The sequence below is a fragment of the Haemaphysalis longicornis genome, unplaced genomic scaffold, assembly GCF_048455015.1.
Source record: "Haemaphysalis longicornis isolate Haplotype H1 unplaced genomic scaffold, Haemaphysalis longicornis Haplotype H1 scaffold_7, whole genome shotgun sequence".
NCBI lineage: Eukaryota > Metazoa > Arthropoda > Arachnida > Ixodida > Ixodidae > Haemaphysalis > Haemaphysalis longicornis.
In genome coordinates, this window is record NW_027526422.1 from 119,638,379 (window position 1) to 119,647,706 (window position 9,328).

Sequence of the window (9,328 nt, forward strand, 5' to 3'; positions counted from 1 at the left end):
CATATCTGCATTTTTTAAGCCTTATGAATGGTGTTTTATCATGAACACGCCCCTTATATCTCTCAAGGCAGTAAAAAGTTTGTATTGTCAAAGTAGAAAATGGCATGCACACTCATCTAATGAAACAATCATTTACAAATGCTTCCACGGTGCATTTCCTTGTTATCACATAAGAACTCCACTGGGCAGTGTTGTGCTTTGAATTAGAAAGCACTGTGTCTTTTTCTGGCATGCTATGCAGCTACGAGGGGCGCACGCTCATTTTGTGCTCTATTTCTTCTTTTAGAATCACTTCGTTAACATTTAAATTACCTCAAACGCCATGCTTGACATTGCCGGACGGTAACGGTTAAGTTGCTTGTCTGCCATCAAACGTCCCTGGTCTTGACTCCGTTCACAGCCGCAACTTCTCTTTTTAGTGAGATGACAGGGCGTAGATATTTTTCAGCTGTCTGATATAGACAATGGCAGGATTTTTGCTGCGTGGGAGATAAAATCCTCCTTGAATATCCTCTTGCTTAGATGAGGGAGTTCTTGGTCGACCAGGAACTCTTTTGTACAAACGGAAGGCTATTTTCAAACAGGTATCTACAAACTAGGGGTGTGCCTAAAGGATCCGTTTTATCGCTATTACTTTGCAAAATCCCTGAGTGACATTCCCCTTCTCCCAGATGTAACAACCTACATTTGTGCTTGAAAAGTGCGAGATGTTCTTGTTCAAGACCTCGTGAAAGTATTATTCCAAGTATTCAGATGCCTTTCCCCTTTACGCCAGCATCAGAAGGATTTTGAAAACTAGCCACTGAAGTGCTGAAGTTTCGGAAATTGTCTCAAATAACTATATACAAGTCTGACTGTTGGCGCCTCCCTTTCTTTAAACTGGGACGAAAGCTGGCAGCAACACCCAACAAAACGATTGTGTCTCGTTCCTTCGCGCGCGATATGCTGCCCAATCACCTTAGCTTACACTTAAAACCTTCCGCACGAGAAGCGTCTCGAACACGGCTAGGTGCAAGAACCTTGATAGCAGGTTAACCCGTACACAAACGGAAAAAGTTCACCGGCCTCAAAAGGCATGCAGAGAAAGTCTTGCATTTTGACAGCTGCGCTGGCTGCAACAGCTCCACGCTACCCATTGTTCTGCATCCGCACAAAAGCATCGCTCTCAGCACTTCTCTCTGCGACACAAGATAGAATTTCACGTTCGAGCAGATAATTTCGATCCGTACTTCAGCTTTCACGTCGAACCAAATGAACGGTTACCATTATCTTTCATCCGCGAGTTCCACAGCCTAATAGAAGCAGACGTAATTCTGCACGCCTCTAATGAGTGGCGGACGGCTGGAGCGGAGCGGCATTGTGACGGACGAGCGTCGCGGCTGCCGGGCATTCCCCAACGCGTGCGACTCCGCCCACAAAACGAGCCACAAGTGAGGAGCATTTGACAGCGCAACGCGTTTATGATTGAGGTCGCGCTGGCTTGACAGTGCAACGAGACGCCGCGTAAGTGGCCTCCGCACGCGGCCACGGAAAGGAAGATGCCGTGATCAAAAGAGAAATAGCGCCGGGACGCGAGATATATTTCGCCGGCCCGGGAACATCCCAGCCGCGCTTTACTTTGGCTCGCGTAAGACAATCGATACAGCGACGGCCGGGCGCTCGGCCGCGACGCATCTCGCGAGCTCGGCACCCAACTTGCGGCGGCGGCCCCAAAGCCGCGTCCCGGCGGCCCGTGGTCCGACCGTATCGGGGGCTCTGGGTGCCCGCCCCGAATATAAAGCCTCCGCGCCGCTAATTTTGGCAACGGCCGGTCCCGTCGTAGGACGCGAACTCGAGGGATAAGCCTAAGTGGAAGTAACGCAGAGCGGTTTACGAGCGTGGACCCCGTGCCGTTCCGGAACCCGAATCGATAGCACACAAGCAGAGACCTTGAAAATTCGCTGCCCACATTGCGATGCACTCGGACTACCGAGGCGTGACCCGCGAGTAGCACGTCCTCACGACTGTCACCGACGGCGGAGGCAGGCTTATCGCCGCCGTTGCGGCCGCTTTTTACCTGGTGTAGCGGAGAAGCCAGTGTTTCCTAGGTGTTAGTCCAGCGTGATCGTGCAAAGTCCGTCGCGTCCGCGGCGTGCCCCTGGAACGACGTCCAGAGCACGACGAGCGTATTGCCCCGTCGCTTCTGCTTCACAGCTTCGCCGGCGTCAATTTTCACCGTAAAACAAGGCCGACGAGACGCGAAGCTCGCATCTCCGACCGACACATCACGGAGCACCGCAACCGACGGGCTCGGGCGTACGGAAAGCAGAGCGCATGCGCGAGTCGCGGCGCATTGTTGCCGACATGCACTCGAGAAGTGGTCGCCGCTCCGCCAACGTCGGAGAAAGGACCTCAACGGCGACTAGCGTGGGCGCGCTATGCGGCTTATATGTGGTGCACAAGTCCACAAACTGGCGCAACGACAATAAACTAAAATATTGACAGAGCTACACAAACATACTAACCTTATCATTTCTGAGTCATTGAAGCTTCAATCTAGACATTGAAGTGAAATATTTTTCTGGGATTTCAGCTTGGAAATGCCGGTCCCGCGCGCCGGAACTAAATGTTAGGTCGCCATTGAGATGCAAGCATTGGCTCTGGGACATGGCATATTCCAGAACATGTGAATTAATTTGCCAAAATATAACCAGTGCAGGCACTTCCATGAGTAGCCATCAGCTGGGCACTCACTCGAGAAATGAAAAACATTACCGAGATAAAACTAATTATAAACGATTATAATGCTAATTATAAACGAGTTAAACCCTTCACACCTAGAAAAGAGTTGTCCGGAACTAACTTCAAGAAAGTAGTTGTTTGTAATGGAGAAATTGAATTTATTAATTGAAGTAATTGGTAGAACTTGTTTTTGCACATCCCGCAACATTCCGTATCCGGCTAACTTATTTTTGTAGTTTTCGCGACTCATGATACTGTCTAGAAACTTATCCTGGGTCTTTTAAATAGTTCACGTCCAAAGAGAATAAATTACCAACATCTGGCTAAGACGGTTTTCCGTCTGCTGAATACATCATAGGTCTGTGAAATTAACTCATTGTTTTCTCTGCTTTTGTTAAGACGAAGCATACGAATTCCGAATTTGAAAATTTTCACTTCAAGCTGGATAAACAAATGGCATCCGGCTGTAAGCTATTTTCATCAATCTTATCGTATCTAAGGTATTTTAATACGCGGTGCTGGCGCATTGTTTTTCGCATGTGAAGTTCGTAGCGTATAGGCTTAAAACAATTTTTTGAAGGTCTATAAATCTTTAACCTACTGAGGTAGTGTGACAGCGGCTAACGTAGACGTGTGGTTAAAATTTTTTCAACATCTCTTAGGCCCACGAAAAGAATCAAAATAGTTGTTGCGCGTAAAAGTTACGCATATGGATATCTACAAATAAATTTCAGTACTTTATAAATTCCAGTGCAGATGCACTTAGCACTGATTGACGCGTTTATCAGAATTATTCATTATCTCTTAGGGCCACAGACTTATCGAATTGGATTTCGTGTATCCACAACGCTCGGGATTTTATTATATCCCTGTAAATGGTGTTTAAATATCAGCACGTAGTCTTAAAATCTATTTTTAGAAATCTACCATATATATTCATCCCTTTAGGTCATTAATTCGTTTTCTCGTCTCAAATTCTTTTATTAAATGCGCACGAAAATTTTCCATAATTTAGGAATTTAGTACTTGAAGCGGAAGATGTGTAAGGGCGTCCTCACGCGTCCCTAAAATACCTTAATCCCGTAAATTTCGGGAATTGAGTTTCTCCGTCTGAAGGTGACACTAATTTCAGTATTGATGTAAATTTTGTCTTAACGACGCTAAATGTGGGGCCGGAATGAGTAGTGCTACTACAAAGCCGGCTTTCTGCTTCCTCCTTGTGAAGTTTCTGGCATCCCAGGCTTCAGGCGTGCGCGCATTACCTCACGCCAGTGTGGATATTGCTTCGTTTCCATCCCCACCAGTATCCTTCCAGTCTCCGTCAAACGTCATCACTGAATCGGGCCACCTCCCCTGCCATTCCGCACCCTTCCTACACTCTTCATCCTCCGCTGCGCTGACGCAATCGGTGACGTCACCGATGACGTCATCACCGGTGACGTCACACGAGAGCAGCACTGCAGTGCAAACGGCTCTCTCTTGTGCATATCAGTCTTTACCCTTCTCTTCACACCAAATAAACAACACGTAAAATCCATTTCTTGTGCTCTTTCTGCGCAACGACGTGATGCTGTATATTGCTCGGAAATGTATGAGCGTTGCAAGCCGGATTTTAAAGACAATTCGTTTTCGTAAGCAAAGTATGGGGTAGAGCATTCGTCGGTTTGACCATTCATCCATCCGCCTTTCACCAGAACAAAAAAGCTATGAACTCTTGCACAATTTAAGAACGGCGACGGAAGTCGCCCCAGCGCCTCTTCACCGCAGCCGGCTGTTCCTCCACGCGGCACAGAGTGCCTTGTTACGAGGGTTTTGAACGTAACACGAGTAATTTCCGCGGGTTTCCTGTCTTAATCTGCTTATATAAACTACTGCAACGTCTACAAAAAAGCTATTTAAGAGAAAGCAAACGATGTCGCGCATTAACCATCACCTCCTTTCAAAACGCGCGAGTGCGTTGACATCCGGGTCCGTCGCTTCGGCGGAGCGATACACAACATGAGTGATTGTCGGTCATATTCCCGAGTTACGCGTGGTTCACTGACCAACAGTGACCGCTGAGCCGCTGGTTATCCATCAGCGATGACCCACCAGTTATTACCAACAGGTTCTGACGTTTCACCAGTTATACGACTCTCACCCGCCGCGGTGGGTCAGCGGCTAAGGCATCGTGCTGCTGAGCCCAAGAACGTGGTTCGACCCCGAACGCGGTGGCTGCATTTTAGGTAAAGGCGAAAAACGAAAACGCTGTGTGTCGAGATTTGAGCGCACGTGAAAGATTCCCAGGTGGTCGAGATTATAGTACGGAGCTCTAAACTACGGCACGCCTCATAGCGCAGGTGAAGCTTCGGCGCGTTAAACCCCACTATCAATCACATCCTTTAGCTGTGATTCCCAGCTATGCTCACAGCGATGACACACCAGTTATGGCCCATCAGTTATGGTCCGCCGATGCGTCAATGGTCGTTCGTCAAAGGGGGTGCTCCTGTGAGGGGCCAACTGGTGATTATCCACTGATTAAATCATCATAAAATGACGTAAGTCACCAAACGTGTTGTTTATTCGTATATGGGTATATAGTTATATAATGTTTTGTGTAGCGGCATTTAAAATCGACGTATCATCGTGTATATCGCCGTATGTATCCCGATGTATATTGGGGCGTTTTACACCTGCTTCCCCTTCCCTTTTTCCTTCCTCTCTTTTTTTTCGCTCCTTCATGTCAGTGTGTTCAATAACCCCCTTATGAGTTGCAAGCCCTATAGACCGCTCTTCAGCTCTTCAGCTCTCATTAACGTATACCTCTCTCTCCACTGGTGACTCCCACACAAGTCACCTGCCAGTGGCCCGTGACCCACAAGTTACGCGACGTATACCCGCAGATATAGACGCCTGTGACCCAATAGTGACTGGTACGTGGTTAGATCCCCCAGGGGTCCCTCCCTGGGGGGTCACCAGAGTAGCCAATCGTGAACGTGGTACAGGAGTACGAAAGCTGGCCACCGAGCCGGCGGCATCTACAGGCTGCCGGAGTTCGCGGCGGGAGACGCATGTGGCGTCGCACTAGGATCAAGATTTGGATTTAGTTTCAGCTTGTCGGCGACAAGCTGAAACTAAACGCTAACGCTTGGATAGCCTGAGAAAAGCTTTATCATCCCTTCCCAAAGGATGTTGAGAAAAGCGCGAAAGCTTTCTCACGTCAAAGTGCCATGGCTTCAAGAGTGCGTCGGAACTATAGGGTTGTCATTTGCCCGGTTTTTGACCTGCCCGACGGTTTTTTTTTTTTTTTTTTAGGCAGCGGGCTTAAACCGAACTTGAAACCGGCCGTCATTGACCAGTTTCTTGGACATCGTGCAGCGATGTTATTTTTTTTTGCGTTTTAAAAGCGTCAATTTGGCAACTACGACGATAAGTATGTGCGGACAAAAGTTGTTCGGAGACCAACAAACAGAGAAAATAAAAATTCCCCGCATTTCCCCGAGGGGAAGAATGTGAAAGTGCGAATGCACGAGTTGAATTTGCGCGGTTCGGTAATGCTCGCGAAAGAGAGATCACACACACACACACAACTACAAAGAAAGAAAGATGCATTTATTCACAGACACCTATTTGTGTTGTCGTTGTACTTGATTGCTAGAGCAGATCTCAGCTTTGAAATTTCGTGTCAGTACTCCTTTAAGCGGGTGCATTAGCCCTTCTCACGCCCGATTCTTGGCCAATCCCCCACGTGGGTATGTGCCATGTCAGCGGCCAGGCAGCGCGCGCCCATCTCCCCCCGTTGCCAAGGAAGACGAGGAGATTCCTGGCCAATCCCCCACGTGGGTATGTGCTATGTCAGCGGCCAGGCTGCGCGCGCCCATCTCCACGTGCGCGGACATCGCTGGTGGACGCAGGTTCAGGGTCGCTTAAGAAGTGCATTGCACTTAATATACGCGAGCGAGCGGCCCCCTTTCCCTCCCCCCTCAGATGAGGGTGTAGACCCGTTCGTCACATGGCGTTTCGTCTTAGGCCGGTTCGTAGTAGGCCGTTTGGTCACATAGGATCATTCGTCACAGGACATTTTGTCACTTAGGAAAGTTCGTCACAGGAACGGTAAAACAAAATTTGCGGTGTTTTTAGAAGTCACGACGCAAGGGATGATAAGGCATCGCTTGTATGTTTCGCTCAATGATTGCTAACTAGAAAGGGTAATATTAACTAAGTTGCAGCCTCGTTAATTAAATAATTAGTTTACTCACTTGCAGTAAACCAGTAATGAATGACACGAAATGGGCCATGTTAACCCGTGGGAAATTATTTATTAGTCCCACTTCTTACAGTTCAAAACGCAGTATTCCTGGAGGCTGCCTTCAAAGTTGTCAACCGATTGGCGTCGCTGTAGCGGCTTATCACTGTTTGAAGCGTAGACTGATTGACTGTGATTGGAGTGCACGAGCACCTTGCGTTGGTGGATGTTACTTTAATGTTGAAATAGAAAATAAAATCATGTGAGAAGAGAGAGAGAGAGAGAGAGAGAGAGAGAGAGAGAGAGAGAGAGAGAGAGAGAGAGAGAGAGAGAGAGAGAGAGAGAGAGAGAGAGAGAGAGAGAGAGAGAGAGAGAGAGAGAGAGAGAGAGAGAGAGAGAGAGAGAGAGACACTTTATTGGTGAGACTCCGGGTTCAGGTTGGGGCGGTGGCCTCAGCCCAGATGACCGAAGCGACCTGCAGCGCCCGTTGCGTCAGGGTCCGTTGATCCACGAGGCAAGAGCTACACCCAAGGCCTGCTCCCAGTGGGTGGGGAAGGGGGGGTAAGGGTCCGCGAGGCACTCGCACAAAGAGTGGTATAGCGTGTCGAGGCTGCGGCATCTCGGACACTCTGCGGAGAGGAAGAGGTGTGGGTGGGAGTGCTGTAACTACGTGCGATGTGGGAAGGAATGGGTTTGTAGAGTGCGCCACATCTGTGCTTCTTCTATCGTAAGTTTGGCGTTGGGCGGGGGTAGTGTTCTGCGGGTGAAGCGCCAGTGCTGTGTGATGTCTCGGTATGTGGTGAGGGCGTACCCAGTGAACTCGAGTGCGGATCCATGCGTAGAACCAAGAGAAGTGCTCGCCCGGGGTATTAATGCTCGGGCCTGTTCATTAGCTACCTCGTTGGTTCCCAGGCCAGTGTGAGCCGGGGTCCACAGCAGTATCACGGGCTGGTCGGGAGGTATTTTCACGAGAATTTTTAGGGCCGAGGCTGAGATGTTGCCCTTTATTTTCTTTATGGTGCTACGTCCCTGCCCACTTTTCTGCATAGGGCCGTTAACCTTGTATCTATATTGCGGTTAGAACCATGTTACCCTACCTGTCCACTCTGGCACTGTTTGTTGAAATGCCCGGGATGTAAGACCACCAGAAAGGAGGAAAAAAAAAAAACATGCAGGCCGATTCCATGTGATTCTCCCAATCCTTTCTCAATAGCCGGTGGTGTAAAAAGTCTTCTATTATATCTTTACGTCCTCGTGTGGGGCTCAGACACACCCAAAGCGGCCACAACAATGCAAATGGGGGCACAAGTTCTTCCTGACTCCTTTTCCAAGAGGTTTGTTTTGTTGTGATACCTGCCGTCCTCGCCTCGCCCTTTTGAGTAGTTAACCGTCGTATCTACTTAGCGGATACCCATATGCGCGTCAAAAAAAAAAAACTAAACACGCAGACTTTTATTTTGGCGCACCTATGACGAACGTTCCCATTTGTCGAACGGGCCTACGATGAATGTTCCCCTGTTACGAACCGGCCTATGACGAAACGCCGTGTGACGAACGGGACGTATCCCCTCAGATGGAAATGACCAAGGGGAGGAGCTAAGGAACGAAATGCCGCCGCCGCGCTCCGCAAGTACCGCCGCTGGCACTTGTGGAGTGCACAAAAACGTTGGCACGGGCCAGTGGCGGGCTAGTGGGGCCAGGTGGCGCTATGTGTCCACCTATAAAATATTATCTCAATGCCAGGTAAGGCCATTGCACGACGTTGCGTCTCGAAATGCAGTACCAGAGCCCCTGAACATTGAAGGACTCTGGCAGTACCGGCAGAGCTAAAACCAGCGTCAGTGGTTACGTGCTTCCTTTCCTTGCATCTGGAACACGAATTCTGCACCTTCGATACAGCAAAAATTATGCCAGTGCGTGTTCCGGAAACAACGGAGGTCTGAACCTGAGTCCGAGAGCAGGCTCCTCCTTCCTGTTGACGGCGACTCCGCAGCCGCAAGGTGCACTTTTTGCGCAAGCACGTTTACTGTCAAACTTGATGGCGCTATAGCGCCGCCAAGCATCGTGCGCACATGCAGAAACACAAGCAGAGGAGCCGAGCCTGCCCTCGCGAAGTTCTTTACTCCAGTGACCTCCAACGCAGGAGAGAAGCTGACAGCTTCAGACCTCGGCCCCTACTCCACGAGATCAAGCCCAACTAGAGCTACCTGTCAGTGGACTGTGGCAGCAAGTTGGCACACACACACACACACAAAAATTCCCGCACCTTCCCGCGAGGGGAACACGAGTAAATGCAGAGCATTGGGGCCTCAGTACTGCTTGAAGGCAGTGTTGCTTCCATCGCTTCTTCCGTGATGCTGGAGTAGCAGACACGAGTAAACG

At 49.2% G+C, this 9,328-nt stretch overlaps 1 protein-coding gene across 1 annotated transcript in view; it reads right to left on the reverse strand.

The window, feature by feature from the left end:
* The window catches only part of LOC144146890 (transmembrane protein 47), a 125,086-nt gene extending 122,759 nt beyond the window's left edge, over positions 1-2,327 (reverse strand). Inside the window, exon 1 of the mRNA XM_077678849.1 lies at positions 2,057-2,327. The gene's annotated coding sequence lies outside the window, so the exon portion shown is untranslated. The remainder of the gene's footprint in view (positions 1-2,056) is intronic.
* Between the last annotated feature and the right edge of the window lie 7,001 nt (positions 2,328-9,328).